Here is an 18,568-nt window from a genome sequence, read left to right as displayed (position 1 = left end):
CAGTCAGTGTTCTTCCCCTAACACACCCACACACACCCCACTCTCTTCCTGCAACAGAAGGAGACCCTCAAAGGGGGAAACTGAGGGAAAGTGGGCAATCATTTCTCTAACGTCCCTCAGCTGCAGTGCCCACACACTCAACTGAAGCGCCTCAAATGAGATCACTATGAGGCCTGTTACAGACTCCCAACAGCACCAAAGATTTCTGTGGCCCAGGAATAGCAGAGACAAGGATCTGGGAACAGGAGGGTGTCTCTTGAGAATACACTCCCTGCCAAAGAAAAGACACCTCTTCTGCTCTTGAAGCAGCAGCAGACTGACCCTAGGCTTTGTTGTTACAGGATGCGCTAAACCACATCCCCTCTAAGTGTTAGTTGCACAGCCACAACCGAGTCTTTGCAACCCCATGAACTGGGGTCCCGTCAGGCTCCTCTGGCCATGGAATTCTCCAGGTAACAACACTAGAGTGAGTTGCCATTCCCTTTTCCAGGGGAATCTTCCCGACCCAGGGATCAAATCCTAGTCTCCTGCACTGCAAACAGATTCTTTGCCAGCTGAGACACCAGGAAAGTCAAACCCCTCAAAGGTCATTTTTTTTTTTTACTTTACAATATTGTATTGGTTTTGCCATACATTGACATACATCCGCCATGGGTGTACATGTTCCCCATCCTGAACTCCCCTCCCACCTCCCTCACCATCCCATCTCTCTGGGTCATCCCAGTGCACCATCCCGGAGCATCCTGTATCATGCATCGAACCTGGACTGGCAATTCATCTCACATGTGATAATTTACATGTTTCAATGCCATTCTCCCATATCATTCTGTCCTCGCCCTCTCCCACAGAGTCCAAAAGACTGTTCTATACATCTGTGTCTCTTTTGCTGTCTTGTTTACAGGGTTATCCTTACCATCTTTCTAAATTCCACATATATGCATTAGTATACCGTATTGGTGTTTTTCTTTCTGGCTTACTTCACTCTGTAAAGAAGAGACATTACTTTGCCAACCAAGGTCCGTCTAGTCAAGGCTATGGTTTTTCCCGTGGTCATGTATAGATGTGAGAGTTGGACTGTGAAGAAAGCTGATCGCCGAAGAATTGATGCTTTTGAACTGTGGTGCTGGAGAAGACTCTTGAGAGTCCCTTGGACTGCAAGGAGATCCAACCAGTCCATTCTAAAGATCAATCCTGGGTGTTCATTGGAAGGACTGATGCTAAAACTGAAACGCCAATACTTTTGCGACGAGTTGACTCACTGGAAAAGACTCTGATGCTGGGAGGGATTGGGGGCGGGAGGAGATGGGGACGACAGAGAATGAGATGGCTGGATGGCATCACCAACTCGGTGGACATGAGTTTGAGTGAACTCCAGGAGTTGGTGATGGACAGGGAGGACTAGTGTGCTGTGATTCATGGGGTCGCAAAGAGTCGGACATGACTGAGCAACTGAACTGATACTGTATTGGTGTTTTTCTTTCTGTCTTACTTCACTCTGTATAATAGGCTCCAGTTTCATTCACTTTATTACAACTGATTCAAAAGTATCCTTTTTAATGGCTGAGTAATATTCCATTGTGTATATGTACCACAGATTTTTGCCTGCCCTGTGAAATGGGAGCTGGGGACTGAACAGACTCAGTTCAGTTCAGTCGCTCAGTCGTGTCCGACTCTGCGACCCCATGAATCACAGCAGGCCAGGCACCCCTGTCCATCAGCAAGTCCTGGAATTCACTCAAACTCATGTCCATCGAGTCAGTGATGCCATCCATTCATCTCATTGTCTGTCGTCCCCTTCTCCTCCTGCCCCCAATCCCTCCCAGCATCAGAGTCTTTTCCAGTGAGTCAACTCTTCGCATGAGGTGGCCAAAATATTGGAGTTTCAGCTTTAGAAACTAGGTCAATGCAAATAAAGTAATGCGCTCTTTCTTGCACACGGTGCTCTCCACTATTTGGGCAGACTCTGGGTCTCAGAGGTCTGAGAGGACCTGCTGTAGATGAAGCAGTTGGAGGAAGGGGCAGTGTCTTCCTTATTCATGCTACTCTGTGTCCCCGTGATGCTGCACTGAATGCTAGGAAGAGGTGGTAGTTCCAGTTTTTCACTTTAAAACTTTATAGGTCGAGCAAAAATACTAAACATAAGAAGCAGAAGGCCGCAACTCCTCCCTAGGACATCCCCAGCGGGTGAGGCAGGCTCGGACTCCAGAGCGCCGCGTCTGCGCACTACGGACTCCGGAGCACAGGCCGTCAGAGGGAGGTGGGCGGGGCTGCCCGGCCATCCGGGTTCCCTCACCCCGCCCCCGCCGCATGAATGAGAGGCGCGGCGCCCGCCCCTCCCCCGCTGGGCCCGCCCCTCGCCGGGGCTGTGGCGCGCCGTCTGCCGCTGCCACCTCAGCCGCGCTCGGTTCAGCCAGACGCCCGCTGCTTACAGCCCGGAGCTGACGGTCCCAGCACGCTCGCCGCCGCTGCCGGCACGACAGAGTAAGTGAGCAAGCGAGGGTTGGGCCGCTGAGCGCCGTCGCCCCCTGCTTTGGGGACTAAGGGACCGGGCAGGTCCGGGTTCGGGATGCTAAGGAGAGCGTGGGCCCGCGCCAGCCTCCCCCACTCACACTCCCGGCGCCTTGGCCGGGAGCTGGGACGAGTAGGACAGCGGCCCTGGGCCGGGAGGGGCGCGGAAGAGGGTCCGCGCACGAACAGGAGGGTGAGTCCCACACAAAGGGAGGCACGGAGCTGTCACCGGGAGACCACAGAGATAAGGTTCGCGGCGCCCCGTGCGCCCAGCTAGCCCGTGCCCCGCGTCTGGTCCCCGGGCGTGGGAGCTGCTGGGATGTCCCCGGAGCGAGGACGAGGATGGCGAAGACCTCTGCCTCCCTGTTGGCCGTGGGAACGCGCCTTGGGGGGGCGCGGCGTGGCAGTGTTTTCCTGGTCCCCGTCTGCTCCTCCCCTTTCTTTGTGGCGTCTGTCTCATGCCCGTTTGTCACTGGGTATAAGCAGTGGTCTGGGATGAGACCTCTTGCCTCGCTTACTCATTAATGAAAGTCAGGTGCTGGCCTCATATTTGTGAGTGGGGGGCCGTGTGTGCTTCCACAAGCCAGAGAATTAAGGCCCCTCTTTTGTTTCCAGAGACTTAATGGTTTGTATGTGACCTCTGAAATGAGCGAATCGGAGATCATTTAAAGGGAATGAGGAAAAAAAGACATATTACTTCATCAGATCTTCAGCCAATTCTGTCTCTGGCATTCTTTCAAACAGTATTTCTTTGTTTCTTGCTGCAAAACCAGTGGATTTTGTTAATTGAAAATATGTCTATATTTTCAATATATGTCTATATTCTCAGTATATCCAGAACACTTGCTTTCCGGGTGTTGGTAAATGGTCATATACTTATGTTTATGTACGTGAGAATAGTACATATAGAACACTGCTTTTTAGTTAATTGGTAATTATGTATCTATATTGATATACGTTGTCTATAGAAATGCTCCAGTATATCTAGGACACTTTTCAGCTCCTCAGTACAGGCAGATTTTGTTTCTTCCTGCCTCCCTTGTGTTAATAAGAAGGTGGTCCAGCAGGTTCTCTCCGCCTCCTTGCTTTTTTTTCCCCGTAATTCTTTGGCAAAGGGTTTTATTGCATATTTCCCTGGCATGCGCCCTTGCTTTGATCTGAATTTTCCTGTGCTCTGTTGTCTGGTTGTGTAGCCAGCTCAGTGGCACCTCTCACAGGACTATTGGAAAACAGAACACCTTCTTTTTTTTTTTTGTCCTCATTCCCAGAGAGAGAAGGAAGCTCCGCAGTTTCCCACAGACTTTGGCTCTGTGGGGACCGACTGCCTGACTTTGTTGTCCTGGTGAAGTCATGAGGAGTCATAGTTGATATGGACCAGTTAAAAAGAAGCAGTTACAATAGCACCAGCTATTCCTTTCTGTTTCACTTGGACCTTTTTCTCTCCTAAACTAGAGCTTATAAGTTTTAGAAGATAGTTGGTTGCATTTGTGTTTCTTTTTTGTACCCTTATAATTTTGCAGTGTGACAGGAAATTAGCTAAACTCAGTTGTTGTAAGAAACATACCTCCAAATATTAATATATTTTTGTTATGATCTTTTGATTCAGAATAGCAGCAGTAAAAAATAAAAGTGAGGAGCTAATTAGAGGATATGAATAGTTGAATTGATTCAGTTTTAAGATTCCCTTTAAGATTATTATTAATAACATGTATTTTAATTCCTGGTAGTTTTCAGTGCAAAATGAAATCAAAACTAAGCAGTCTTCCATAGCATCTGTTTATGTATATTCCTACTGTTGCAAACATTTGCTTTTAATTTGAAAAAGGAATTTTCCATTTGGTTGGAACAGCATCCGTTATTCTTGGTAAAAATCTTACCTTATGTTAGCTTGATCAAATTTCTTTCCTTGTAAAAGTTAAAAATAATAAAAGTTGATTTTTCAATTTGAAAATTTTGGTTTCGTGATGTCAGATTTAAATAAAATTTTTATGAATTTAACTCAGAATAAGGCAACTTATAAATGAGTGATTCATTAATTACATTAACTGGGCTTCCCTCATAGCTCAATCAGTAAATCATCTGCCTGCAGTGCAGGAGACCCGGGTTTGATTCTTGGGTCAGGAAGATTCCCTGGAGAAGGAAATGGCAACCCACTCCAGTATTCTTGCCTGGAGAATTCCATGGACAGAGGAGTCTGGGAGGCTGCAGTCCATGGGGTCGCAAGAGCTGGACACGACTTAGCCACTAAAACCAAAACCAGTGTCACTAATACTGAAGCAACCCAGATAACTTATGAATTGCCTGCATAAGATTTTTCTTTTTTATGAAGACTTTTAAAACAAATCATAAGGGGAAGTCTTAAATAAACAGCATAGTGTAACCGGAATTATCACTGAAATAGGCTTGCATAGTACTACAATATTGTGCAACTTTAATTTTGCAAGCATGACTTAGCTATTGTTTGTACCAACAAAGGAAACTAAAAACATCCTGGCCTTGTTATTCAGCATTCTGTTAATAAAAATCTTTACCAGTCCATAGTTTTGCATTTTTGCAGGATAACGATTGAAGAAAAATTCCAAAGTAATATCTATATTGCCAAAATAGGTTACATGCTGTTTTATTAATAAATATAATTTTTATATTCATTAGAAATACTAATATTGTTATGTTAGTGACAGTAATAGTATATATGATGACACTTTGCCACCCAAACTGGAATATATTATCCTCCCAGCATTCTGTCAGTAATTGTTTTCTGGGAATTCCCTGGTGGTCCAGTGATTAGGACTCTGCTTACACTACAGTGGGTACGGATTGATCCCTAGTGGGGGAACTAAGATCCTACATGCTGTGCAGCCAAATACTAATTGTTTTCTGTTTCAAATGGCAGTTTATTCTAAAATCAGTAATAATCTTATCATAATGTATTATTCAGTTCAGCTCAGTTCAATTGCTCAGTGGTGTCCGACTCTTTGCGACCCCATGAATGACAGCACGCCAGGCCTCCCTGTCCATCACCAACTCCTGGAGTTCACTCAAACTCATGTCCATCGAGTTGGTGATGCCATCCAGCCATCTCATTCTCTGTTGTCCCCTTCTCCTAGATTGGTGCAAAAGTAATCGCAATTTTGCATTGTTGAAGTTTGCCATTTGATATTGGAATACATTGTTAAATAAATATGGTTATGTTAGACTATAGAAATGATGTCAGACAAAAAGCAAATTCCAGCGATTTTTTCTTATTGGAGTTCAAAATGGGTCATAAAGCAGCAGAGACAACTCACAGCATCAACAACACATTTGGCCCAACGGTGCTAACAAACAAACGTACAGTGCAGTAGTGGTTCAAGAAGTTTTGCAAAGGAGACAGAGCCTTGAAGATGAGCAGCGCAGTGGCTGGCCATTGGAAGTTGACAACAACCAATTGAGAGCAATCATCAAAGCTCTTACAACTACGTGAGAAGTTGCTAAAGAACTCATCATCAACCGTTCTACAGTCATTCTTCATTTGAAGCAAATTGGAGAGGTGAAAAAGCTCAATAAGTGGATGCCTCATGAGCTGACTTAAAATTTTTAAAAAATCATGTGAAAGTGTAGTCTTCTCTTATTCTATGCAACAATGAACCATTTCTCCATCAGATTATAATGTGTGATGAAAAGTGGACTTTATATGACAACCAGCTTAGTGGTTGGACCGAGAAGAAGCTCCAAAGCACTTCCCAAAGCCAAACTTGCACCAAAAACTGGTCATAGTCATTGTTTGGTGGTCTGCTGCTCATCTGATCAACTGCAGCATTCTGAATGCCAGCAAAGCCGTTACATCTGAGAAGTATGCTCAGCAAATTGATAAGATGCACTCAAAAGAGTAGTCTACACATTTCCTCCCTATCTTCTCTATACTGTGTGTCACTCTCTGAAATTCTGTTGTTGACTGAATTTTTTGGTCTCTTACCCTCCACTGGAAAGTAAGCTCCAGGAAAGCAAGACTTCATCTATCCTGTTTACCACTATGTTCCTAGGACAGCAATTGACACAAGAACCTACTCAGTACATGGGCAAAAAAGGCATAACTGACATATTTAACCTAGTAGAATAGCTCTTTTTTTAAAAAATTCCTAACAAAATCAATTTTCATTTATTTTTTAAATTATTCTCTACTCTTTGCTATACTTGAAAGTTGAAAAATTATGAAGACTGTATTAATGGTTGAATTTTACCTGTGTTACATTACATACATTTTTGTTCTTTCCTAACTCGACGGACATGAGTTTGAGTGAACTCTGGGAGTTGGTGATGGACAGGGAGGCCTGGCGTGCTGTGATTCATGGGGTCGCAAAGAGTCGGACATGACTGAGCAACTGAACTGAACTGAACTGAAGTATAATTTAAATTGGCAATCTTCCACCTGGATTCTGGAGTCAGACTGATTAGAGTTGAATTTTAGTTCTTTTCACTTTTTGCCATGTGACCTTGGGCAGATTAATAAGGTGCCCACTTATTGAGCTTTTTCACCTCTCTGTTTCCTCATCTGCAAGGTGGAAATAAGAAAGTACCCACCTCATATGTTGTGTGGGTCAAGTGAGATAACATGTAAAATGCTAAACCCAGTACTTGACGTGGTAGCTAATACAATGAAAATAGTTACAGTTATTGTTTGTATACTCTTCTCTGGTTTCTAATATTTGATTTACTTGGTCACTGTAGTTTTGTGGTGGTGTTTTTTTTTTTGTCACTGTAGTATTTTTGTTTGAAGTATTTATATCTACTAGAGTATATTGACTATGAATGTGACTCTCCTGTTTTTAGTTTTGTTGGATTTTTTTCTAATTCCTTGCTTCTCTATTCCCCACATTACCCCCACATAATATCAATAGATTGATTAAATGATCTTCATTGACAGATGAGCACCCCCTAGCACTTCCTAGCAGTTTGGTCATTGAGAAATCATTTTGATAACTTGATGAAATATTTTTATTTCAAGCCAAGTTCTGTACTTTATTTGGCTTGCCCAGAGGTGAGGCTGCTTCTTTGTGTTAATTCATGTTATTTTTCATTAAATTTTATTATTTATGGTAATGGAACTTTTAAAATACCCAGTATGTCATCAACAGATTTTTTTAAGTAGTTATAAGATACTATTCTTTTCATTTACTAGCTACCTAGGAAGATAAATATATGATACAATACAAAATCCATTCTACAGGCCTCACTGAAGGATAAAGACAGGCTATATATTAATAGAAGTTCAAAGTAGGGAGAGTTGTGTCCAGCCAGCCTTCAGTTCAGTTCAGTCACTCAGTCGTGTCCAACTCTTTGCGACCCCATGAACCACAGCACGCCAGGCCTCCCTGTCCATCACCAACTCCCGGAGTTCACTCAAACTCATGTCCATCGAGTCGGTGATGCCATCCAGCCATCTCATTCTCTGTCGTCCCCGTCTCCTACCCCCAATCCCTCCCAGCATCAGACTCTTTTCCAGTGAGTCAACTCGTTGCATGAGGTGGCCAAAGTATTGGAGTGTCAGCCTTAGCATAAGTCCTTCCAATGAACACCCAGGATTGATCTCCTTTAGAATGGACTGGTTGGATCTCCTTGCAGTCCAAGGGACTCCCAAGAGTCCTCTCCAGCACCACAGGTCAAAAGCATCAATTCTTCGGCATAAGGGAGTCTTAAAACTTTTCCACATGTTAAATTGTCTATACCCCTTATTTTCTGTCTTGATTTTTAATTTTAGAAATTGTTTCTTAAAGTAATTGACTTACCAGTTACTCTCCCTGTTTCTTATCTAGGTAGGCAGTGGAGACACCTCCAATTATCTGAGCATTTCAGACATTAGAATGTAGTGTTAGATAAATTTAAGATACAAAAAGAATGCCAGATGGTTTGAAAGGAAATGTGAAAACTAGTGCAGGCAGTCCTTTGAAAGCCAGCTGACTGAGCTTTATCTGCTCTGAAGGAAGGAATCAGACACTGTTCCATACTAGCTGACCTAGGAACAACTGACCAGTGGCCTTATTTTTGGTTGGGAAAGTCAGCCTAGGCCCTCCACCTGCTGAAAAGGCAGTATGACACCAGATAGTTGCTCTCCACCTCCATGGATTTGAGTTGGAAAAAGCCTGAATGGCAAGGAAAGGAAACTACATTTTGGATAGCATTACAAGTAAACCTCATATTACATAGTGATTTTGCTCTGAAAAAGTGTAATGCAACTTCAATGCTGTTAGGTGTATTTAGAGTTGCTTACTATTTTAGCAACTATAGAAGTTTGTGGCTTCTGTAGAACATTAATTATACATGTTGTCTTAAAATCATTTTGTCTATTATTTATGTTTTCCTAACTAGACAGGTGTTTGTATCAGATCCAGTTCTTCTCTAGCAAACTTAACATTATAATTAGTTAATTGAGAACAAAAGAAGTACAAATATGGCACTGCAGGTATAATGAGTAACAGTGTTTATTGAATTCTCAAAGTTAATAACTTCACCAGTAGTCTATCAGTATGCTTTATGTTATCTTTAATTTTTTTTTAATTTGGAGATTGAATGGTGCTGTTTGTTAAGTTCATCTAGGCAAACCAAAATATTATAAATTACTTGTGCCTCTTTATTGTTCTCTCCCAACTCTGAGCATGAAAAATTTTGCTCAATGGTATAAACTTGAAATATCCAAATAGGCTGTTCATCTTAGACTGAGAGAAAAAGTTTGGCAAACATTAAAGTATGAGCCATATAATTTATGGAAAATTGGTGAAAACATAAAACTGTAGGCTTTCATTCTTTTCCTTTAGTGCAAAAGAAATTGCAAAACTTCTTCAGAAGTGTGTTGGAAATTTCATGCTTGGCCATAATTAAATAAAAGATTTTACTTAAATTTATTAATTGTCCTTGAAAGCAGTCCAGAGGAAATTTTGTGGTAGTAAGATTTTTTTATATATAATAGAACAGTATATCAATAGCCAGAAGCAATATCGTACCCAGAAATTATCTTTCACATTAGCTAACCTGTAGTAAAAACCTTTTGTGTCAGTATCTTTTGGGCTTCCCAGTTGGCTTAGTGGTAAAGAATCCACCTACCAATGCAGAAGATGTGGGTTCGATCCCTGGATTGGGAAGATTCTCTGGAGCAGGAAATGGCAACCCACTCCAGTATTCTTGCCTGAAAAATCCTCCTCTTGCAGAGGAGCATGGCAGTCTATAGTCCATGGGGTTGCAAAGGAATCGGACACAACTTAGCAACTAGACAACAACGTCAGAATCTTTACATGCATTTCTTCTTTACTCCTTACAGCATCTCTCAAAGGGTTATTAATGAATGATAAAGCAAAAAGTCAAAGTAGTAAGCTGTTTAGGTTCACATAGTCACCTGAGTCAGGTTTAGAACCCAGGCTTTTATTCTCCAACCCACCACATGTCTCAGTTGATACTGTCAACTTTCACAAGAGCACAGATCTTTTCTGTTCAGTTGCTATCTTGCTATTCAGCTGGGGCTTCCCTGGTGGCTCAGATGGTTAAGAATCTGCCTGCGTTGCGGGAGACCTGGGTTGGGAAGATCCCCTGGAGAAGGGAACGGCTACCCATTCCAGTATTCTGGCCTAGAGAATTCCATGAACAGAGGAGCCTGGCAGGTTACAGTCTATGGGGTCTCAAAGAGTCAGACACCACTGAGTGACTTTCACTTTCATTTGGTATTCTGCACTGGGACTTTTGGAACAATATGGGGTAGGGAGTGCACACCAAGTGGCTTATGAGATCCTAGTTCCCTGACTAGGGATAGAACCCAGGCTATGGCAGTGAAAGTGCCAAGTCCTAACCCTGGACCGCCAGGGAATTCCCTGAAAGACTATCGATAAAGGAAATTTAGAGACCTTTGTAGAAAATGGCTGGCAAATAAGGAGAGATTTGGGGAGCATATACATTTTTTATTTCTTTTGATACTTTTAAAGTAATTAACCATTACAGAACTTTTGCAGTAAAAAAAAGTGAGGTAAATAAAAATGATTTGTTAGAATGCAGCAAAGAGGCTGTATAGCTTTCTAACATTGCTGTAACAAATTACTACAAAATTGATGGCCTGAAACAGTAGAAATTTAGTCTTTCACAGTTTGAAAGGCCAGAAGTCTAAATGAAATCAGAGTGTCAACAGAGTTGCTGCACTCCCTCCAAAAACTAGGAGCGAACCCTTCCTTGCTTCTTCCAACTTTTCATGGTCCACACATTCCTTGGTTTTTGTCCTCATAACTCCATTCTTTGCTTCCATGTTCACATGGTCTTCTTTTTCTTTCTTATAAAGACATTCTCGTTGGGTTTAGAGTCCACCTGGATAATCCAAAGCTCACACAATTCAGTTCAGAATGCAAACTGTGATTTCTGTTTTCTGTGTTTCAGTTTTCTCTATTTCAATTCACTGCCTCCGTCTATTTAGAACTCCAGAATTATATAAACTCCTCAGTTTTGAGGAAAGGAAAAAGTTGGATTCCTAAAAAAATTTTTTAATGTATCCTGTAAAACTTCTTAGTCTTTGCCATGGGTTTTCAGTAGTATAACCTACCTCAGGAATAAAACTTTATATTTCACAGGTGTCAAATTGTCTTAATCTGTTCTGGCTGCTATAACAAAATACCCGTAGAAATTCCTCATAATTCTGAAGGCTCAAAAATCCAAGACCAGCAGTTTCAGTGTCTGGTAAGGGCTCACTTGCTGGTGCATAGATAGTATTTTTAACTGTCTTTTTGCTATGTCCTCCTGTGGTGGAAGTGGTGAGGAAGCTATCTAGAGTCCTTTTTTATTGGGGCCTCTTATATAAGGGCATCAATCCCATTAAGTGTCACCCTCAACACTTAATCATTTCCAGATACCATTACATTGGGGATTAGATTTCAGTGTGTGAATTTGCAGAGCAGTGGGGGATATTTGCTTCATAGCACATTTTTTAGCACTAACCATATGGTACAAAGAGAAAATTGATATTTTCCATATAACTCATTCAGTTTCTAAATAAGCACTGCTGCGTTCATTTTTTCATTGATCCATTTATTTTCTACCCAAGATTAATATTACTAAATAGATCAACCTGTACTATTTTTCAGGTTTCTCTGCTAATGAGGTTCTTCTAATTTTTTTATTATAAGTAACTGTAAATACATTAAAAAATAGGTCATTTATCCTTTTTCCTTTTACTTTGTTTGCTGAGGTATTTTAAAGCAAGTCCAAGGCATTTTTGTACATGTTTCCTGACATACTTCTATATGCATCTTTTTAAAATAAGGATGTTGTCTTGTAGAACCAAAATGCTATTCTCGTACCTAATAAAATTAACAGGTACTCCTTGGTATCATCTAATAGCTAGATGCTGTTAAGGTTTGCCTGATTATCTCAAGGATATCTTTTTTCGGAGATGATTTGTTCACACCAGGATTTCAGAGTCCACAGATCATGTTTGGTCATTTTGTGCCTCATGCCTGTTTTGATTTAGGGCAGTTCCTCCTTCCTTTCCCCCCACTTTTTCTTTGTGTGTCATGGACTAGTTACAAGAACCAGGTCAGTTGTCTTATGGAATTTCTCATATTTGGGATTTGATTAAAACAGATTTAAATTTTTTGGCAAGAATGCTTAGGAGATGCTTAGTATTGCATCACATCCAGAGTCCTGCTGGGGTAGTGGGGTAGTTCTGGCTACCTTACTTCTAGTGATGCTAAAAGACCACACTGATGGTCATATCAGCATCCTTTGTGGAAAAATGGTAATTTTCTTTTTTTTTTTAATTTTTATTTATTTATTTATTTTTGGCTGCACTGGTCTAAATTGCTGTATGCAGGCATTCTCTAGTTGCAGCCAGTAGGGGCTACCCTCTAGTTGTGGTGCTTGGCCTTATTGTGGTGTCTTCTCTTGTTGCAGAGCACAGGCTCTAGGCAGGAGGGCTTCAGTAGTTGTGGTGTATGGGCTCAGTTGCTGTGGCTCATGGGTTCTAGAGTGCAGTCTCAGTAGTTATGGCCAAGGGCTTAGTTGCTCCTTAGCATATGGGATCCTCCTAGAACAGAGATGGAACCCATGTTCCCTGCATTGACAGTCAGATTCTTAACCGCTGGACCACCAGGGAAATCCCAAAATGGTGATTTTCTCATCCTGTCCTCTCTTCTACATTTTTTATCAGGAGTTCTATAAAGAAAGACCTGTATATCATCAACTAAGACTGTTTTGGGTTACTCCGATACACATTTTGTATGAGAGACTGCCAAGTAATCTTACACTGCTAATGTTCTTGATAAGAGATAATGAATTTGAATCAGAATAAAAGAATTATGTAATCTTTTGTTTTAATAAATATACAACGAACTTCTGAATACTGTAGTGAAAATGTGAATTTTTTTTTTTTTTTTTTTTTTGCTGCTCTGGGTCTTCATTGCCACATGTGGGCTCTTTGTTGTATCATGCAGGCTTTCTCGAGTTGTGGCACGTGGGCTTCTTTTGTTGCAGAGCACAGGTTCTGGAGCAAATGGGCTTAGTAGTTGTGGCACACAAGCTTCTCCAGTTGCCATGAAAGGGCTTAGGTGGCCTGCAGCTTGTGGGATCTTAGTTCCCCGATCAGAGATCAAACCCATGTACCCTGCATTGGAAGGCAGATTCTTAACCACTGGATCACCAGGGAAGTCCTTGTTTATTTTTAACAATTGAGAATGTACACTCTAATTGCTCTGGAAGTTACAGATAAAGATAAATGAAAGGCTTTTATAAATTAAAATCAAGCCGCAAAGAGGAACGAGTACTAACTAGATTAAAATTTAAAAATTGGAAGAGAATAGAGCCAATATTTAACTATAAATGGAGTAGTTTATAGTATAAATAGCCTTTAAAAATTATGAATCACTGGATTGTATATCTGTAACTCATACACTATTGTACACCATCTGTACTTCAATTTCTTATTAGTTTTTAAAATTGAGAGATTTCCAGAGTCAGTATGACCCAGCCTCTGAATGCCTAATTCATTCACTCTTCTTAGACTGAGCTTTTTACATAGTATATCCCTAACATGCGGCGAGTTTTTTCATGAGATTGTGTCTAGACTAAATAAATCAAGGTTATGTATTATAGAATTAATGCTTAAATATCTTCAAAGGCAGGGATAATTCTTCATTGAATATCATTCTTTTTCTTTAAATTTGTACTTTATGGGAAAAAATCCTTTGATTACTATTTCTCATAATACCTCTTGTTTAACTTCATGTCTTGACATTCTTAGTCAGTAACATTAAGTCATGAATAAAGTCATGCAAATATAAACCTTATTTATTTTTCTTGCTTCATTTTACTTTAAGCCAGTTGTGTTTATTTGTCTTCTGAATCTGTGTATTCTGGGGAAAGTAACTTTGATATCAAATGAAAATTAAACAGGTGCTTTTAGCTTCATAACCATTTCTGCTGCTGCTACTAAGTCGCTTCAGTCATGTCCAACTCTGTGCGATCCCATAGACAGCAGCCCACCAGGCTCCTCCGTCCCTGGGATTCTCCAGGCAAGAATACTGGAGTGTGTTGCCATCTCCTTCTCCAATGCATGCATGCATGCTAAGTTGCTTCAGTCATGTCTGACTCTGTGCAACCCCATGGACAGCAGCCCACCAGGCTCCTCTGTCCACGGAGTTCTCTAGGCAAGAATACTGGAGTGGGTTGCCATTTCCTTCTCCATAGCCATCTCTAAACAGCCTCTAATCATATTTGAGAGATCATTAAATGTATGTGCTATTATGATTTGTCCGTCGGCAAAATATTGCTATAATTATGCTGTTTTATTTTAAAATAATAGTACTATGGGTCTTTTCTGAAAGATAAAGAATGCCTTTATAGAGGGATGCCTCAAAAGACCATCGATAAAATCAGTATAATCATTTTTAGTCAGTTGAGCTGATTATTCCTCATCAGGACTCTAAAATGGTTTCAGTGCTGAAAATTACATTTCCCTACCTATTGAATTAAAACAGATGATTGCAAAACACTTACTCTGTGCGAGTCTTTATGCTTGGTGCTGAGTAGTATGGCTGCTTCCACTATTCAGATAAAGAAGAAAGTACATACTTCTTCAACATCCATTTATGATTAAAAGTCTCCATAAAGTGGGCATACAGGGAACCTATATCAACATAATAAAGGCAATATATGACAGGCCCACAGCTAACATCATTTTCAACTGTGAAAAGCTGAAGGCATTCTCTCTGAAATCAAAAACAAAATACTACCAGAAGATTACTAGAACTCAATAGTGAATTCGGTAACATTGCAAGATAAAAATTAATACATGGAAATCTCTTGCATTCCTCTACGCTAACAGTGAAAGATTGGAAAGAAAGATTAAGGAAGCAATCCCATTTACCATACCATCAAAAAGAATAAAATACCTGAAAATAACATGCCTAAGGAGACAAAAGACCTGTACTCTGAAAACTATAAGAAGCTGATGAAAGAAATCAAAGATGATATAAACAGAAAGATATACCAAATTCTTTGATTGGAAGAATCAAAGAAGTCAAAATGACAATACTCCCCAAGGCAGTATACAGATTCACTGCAATCCTTATCAAATTACCGATGACATTTTTAACAGACTATAACAAAAATTTTTGTTAATTTGTATGGATACACTAAAGACCCCAAATAACCAACGAAATCCTGAGTAAGAAAAACAGAGCTGGAGGAATCACATTCCCTGACTTCAGACTTTACTACAAAGCTACAGGTATGGTACAGCCCAAGGACAGAAATACAGATCAATAGATCAGGATGGAAAGCCCAGAAATAAACCCACACACTTATAATCAGTTAATCTGTGATAAAGAAGGCAAGAATATTAAATGGGGAAAAGACAAGTTTCTTCAGTAAGTGAAGTGAAGTGAAGTCGCTCAGTCATGTCCGACTCTTTGCGACCCCATGGACTGTAGCCTACTACGCTCCTCCATCCATGAGATTTTCCAGGCACGAGTACTGGAGTGGGTTGCTGTTTCCTTCTCCAGAGGATCTTCCCGAGCCAGGGATCAAACCCAGGTCTCCCACACTTCAGGCAGACACTTTACTGTCTGAGCCACCAGGGAAGTCTTCAGTAAGTGGTGCTGGGAAAACTGCAAAGCTACATGTAAAAGAAGGAGATTAGAACACTCCCTAACACTATACACAAAAACAACCTCAAAATCAATCAAAGACCTATGTGTAAGGCCAGACACTATAAAACTTTTAGAGGAAAACATAGAACAGTCTTTGACATAAATTGTAGCAATATCTTCTTTGATCCATCTGCTAGAGTGGTGCAAGTAAAAACAAATAAATGGGACCTAATTAAACTTAAAAGCTTTTGCACAACAAAGGAAACTATAAACAAAATGAAAAGACAGCCCACAGAATGGGAGAAAATAGTTGCAAACAAAGCAGTCAACAAGGGATAATCTCCCAGATATACAATAAAATAGCTCATACACTGTATATCAAAAACAAAACCCAATCAAAAAATGAGCAGAAGATCTAAATAGACATTTCTCCAAATAAGACATATAGATGGACAAAAACCACATGAAAAGATGCTCGATTCACTAATTATCAGAGAAATGCAAATCAAAACTACAGTTAGGTATCACCTCACACCAGTCAGAATGTCCATCACCAAAAAAGTCTACAAATAAATGCTGAGTAGATGTGGAGGAAAGGGAACTCTCCTAACTCTATTGGTAGCAATGTATTAAAAAGTTGGTACAGCCACTATGTGTAACAGTATGAAGGTTCCTTAAAAAGCTGAAATTAGAACTACCATATGATCCAGCAACACCTCTCCTGGGCATATATCCAGAGAAAAATGTAATTTGAAAAGATGCATTCACCTCAGTTCATTGCAGCACTGTTTACAGTAGCCAAGACATGGAAGCAACCTAATGTCCATCACCATCAACAGAGGGATGGATAAAGAAGATGTGGTATATATATACAATAGAATATTAATCAACCATGAAAAGATTTGAAATAACGCCATTTACAGCAACATAGATGGACCTAGAGATTATCATACCAAATGAAGTAAGTCATACAGAGAAAGACAGATACCATATCACTCATATGTGGAATCTAATTTTAAAAAATGATACAAATGAACTTATTTACAAAACAGAGGTCAAAAAAGAAACTTATGGTTACCAACAGGAAAAGGTAGTGGGGAGGGATAATTCAGGAGCTTGGTTAACAAGAGGACACTACTATATATAAAGTAGATAACTAGCAAGGACCTAATGTATAGCACAGGGAACTCTACTCAGTATTCTATAATAATCTTTATGAGGAAAGAATCTGAGAAAGAATGAATATATGTATGAATAAAACTTTGCTGTACACATGAGACTAATACAACATTGTAAATTAATGATATGCCAATACAAAATTTAATACAAAAACATTTTTTTCATACATACTTCTTTTATTCAGAGAACCCTCTGGAAATAATGTGTTTCAACTGTGTTGTCTCCTTACCCTTATTTGCAGTCAGAAGCCTCTGGGCTTGTGCCCCACCATGCAGCCTTTGTCCAGTTCCCAATAATATTTATTGAGTATTTTTTAAGTGCCAGGTATTGTTTAACCTGAATTTATAGAAATCCCATGTCTCTTGGTAAGACACTCTTGTTGAATAACTCCACTACATTTAATGAAGTTAAGGTATGGGTAATATCTGAATTTATTAGATCTGAGGTTGTAAGTTATTCTTTTTCTGACATTTTATATATAATCTGACTTAAAGGTTTCTGTAAAGCTAAAGAAAATTGGCTCCTCACGAGGAAGTTCAGGACTTTTTTCAGGCTAAGATAACTAACCACAACTGCAATGAAATCAGTAGAGCAGAGGCTGCATTTAGATTTTATTCAGACTAACTTCTAACTCTTGAAAACCTAAGCATATATTTTTACACAGTAAGTTACAAGTTTATTTTTATATAGGCAAAAAAGAAATAAGGTGATGTGGTGGAAAGCATGTGGCATTTAAGTAAGTTGTTTCTTTTTTTTTTTAAGTTGGGATTTAAGTAACTTAAGTGGCCAACAAACGTCCCTCTAGTCAAGGCTATGGTTTTTTCTGTGGTCATGTATGGATGTGAGAGTTGGACTGTGAAGAAAGCTGATCACCAAAGAATTGATGCTTTGGAACTGTGGTGCTGGAGAAGACTCTTGAGAGTCCCTTGGACTGCAAGGAGATCCAACCAGTCCATTCTAAAGGAGATCAATCCTGGGTGTTCATTGGAAGGACTGATGCTAAAGCTGAAACTGCAATACTTTGGCCACCTCATGTGACGAGTTGACTCACTGGAAAAGACTCTGATGCTGGGAATGATTGGGGGTGGGAGGAGACGGGGACGACAGAGAATGAGATGGCTGGATGGCATCACCAACTTGATGGCCATGAGTTTGAGTGAACTCCAGGAGTTGGTTATGGACAGGGAGGCCTGGCATGCTGCAATTCATGGGGTCGCAAAGAGTTGGACACAACTGAGCGACGGAACTGAACTGAACTGAAGTGGCCCTAAGTCATGTCTGACTCTTGTAATCCCATGGACTATAGCCCACCAGGCTCCTCTATCCATGGGATTTCCCAGGCAAGAATACTGGAGTGGGTTGCCGATCCCTTCTCCAGGGGCTGGATCTTCCCAACCCAGGGATCGAACCCAGTCTCCTGCATTGCAGGCTGATTCTTTACCATCTGAGCCACCAGGGAAGCCCTTGTGTGGCCCTACTATTTATTAACTGTTTGGCTTTGGTGAAGTACTACCTCTCTTAGCCTCAAAAGGAATAATTATAATAGAATCTTTAAGAATTATTGAATTTATAATTGAGTAACTTCAGAGGTTATTGTGAGTATAGTTTATCACCTTTAATAAAGTACTCTCCTAGTGATTGTTGTTGTTAGGCAAGGGGTGGAGCAATGGAAAGGGTGAACACAAGAACAATCTTTTCTGTTACTCAGTTCTGTCCTTTTCATAAATATGAGACCAGTTATGCTGCCATGTCAACGTGGCTGCCGAGCTGTGGCTGGTTAAAGGTTCCAT

The 18,568-nt window shown here is 40.4% G+C and overlaps 1 protein-coding gene across 1 annotated transcript in view; it reads left to right on the top strand.

Moving 5' to 3' along the window:
• The first annotated feature begins 2,350 nt into the window (after positions 1 to 2,350).
• Positions 2,351 to 18,568, top strand: part of RNF24 (ring finger protein 24) — a 113,694-nt gene continuing 97,476 nt past the window's right edge. The window contains exon 1 of the mRNA XM_055432177.2: positions 2,351 to 2,481. The gene's annotated coding sequence lies outside the window, so the exon portion shown is untranslated. The remainder of the gene's footprint in view (positions 2,482 to 18,568) is intronic.

This window comes from Moschus berezovskii, chromosome 15, assembly GCF_049115385.1.
Source record: "Moschus berezovskii isolate FMDL1 chromosome 15, NW_MosBer_1.0, whole genome shotgun sequence".
Classification (NCBI taxonomy): Eukaryota; Metazoa; Chordata; class Mammalia; order Artiodactyla; family Moschidae; genus Moschus; species Moschus berezovskii.
The sequence above is the reverse complement of the archived record's forward strand: the minus strand, read 5'-3'. Positions and strand labels throughout refer to the sequence as shown.